Source organism: Eurosta solidaginis, chromosome 3 (assembly GCF_040869045.1).
Source record: "Eurosta solidaginis isolate ZX-2024a chromosome 3, ASM4086904v1, whole genome shotgun sequence".
Classification (NCBI taxonomy): Eukaryota; Metazoa; Arthropoda; class Insecta; order Diptera; family Tephritidae; genus Eurosta; species Eurosta solidaginis.
In genome coordinates this window covers 259,376,636-259,377,795 of record NC_090321.1, presented here as the reverse complement: position 1 = coordinate 259,377,795, position 1,160 = coordinate 259,376,636, and positions in this window count along the sequence as shown.

Below are 1,160 nucleotides of genomic sequence, written 5' to 3'. Positions count from 1 at the left end.
TCATTTGATACCCATATCGTACAAACGCATTCTAGAGTCACCCCTGGTCCACCTTTATGGCGATATCTCGAAACGGCGTCCACATGTGGAACTAAGCATCACTCCCTTTTAAAATACTAATTAACACCTTTCTTTTGATACCCATATTGTACAAACAAATTCTAGGGTCACCCCTGGTCCACCTTTATGGCGATATCTCGAAACGGCGTCCACTTATCGAACTAAGGATTACTCCCTTTTAAAATACTCATTAACATCTTTCGTTTGATACCCATATTGTACAACCGCATTCTAGGGTCACACCTGATCCACTTTTATGGCGATATCTCGAAACGGCGTCCACCTATGGAACTAAGGATTACTCCCTTTTAAAATACTCATTAACATCTCTCGTTTGATACCCATATTGTACAAACGCATTCTAGGGTCACACCTGGTCCACCTTTATGGCGATATCTCGAAACGGCGTCCACCTGTGGAACTAAGCATCACTCGCTTTTAAAATACTCATTAACACCTTTCTTTTGATACCCATATTCTACAAACAAATTCTAGGGTCACCCCTGGTTCACCTTTATGGCGATATCTCGAAACTGCGTCCACCTATGGAACTAAGGATAACTCCCTTTTAAAATACTCATTAACACCTTTCATTTGATACCCATATCGTACAAACGCATTCTAGAGTCACCCCTGGTCCACCTTTATGGCGATATCTCGAAAAGGCGACCACCTATACAACTACCACCTCTCCCTTTTAAAACCCTTATTAATACCTTTAATTTGATACCCATATCGTACAAACAAATTCTAAGGTCACACCTGGTCCACCTTTATGGCGATATCTCGAAACGGCGTCTACCTGTGGAACTAAGCATCACTCCCTTTTAAAGTACTCATTAACACCTTTCTTTTGATACCCATATTGTACAAACAAATTCTAGGGTCACCCCTGGTCCACCTTTATGGCGATATCTCGAAACGGCTTCCACCTATGGAACTAAGGGTTACTCCCTTTTAAAATGCTCATTAACACCTTTCATTTGATACCCATATCGTACAAACGCATTCTAGAGTCAACCCTGATCCACCTTTATGGCTATATCCCTAAATGGCGTCCACCTATAGAACTATGGCCCACTCCCTTATAAAATACTCTT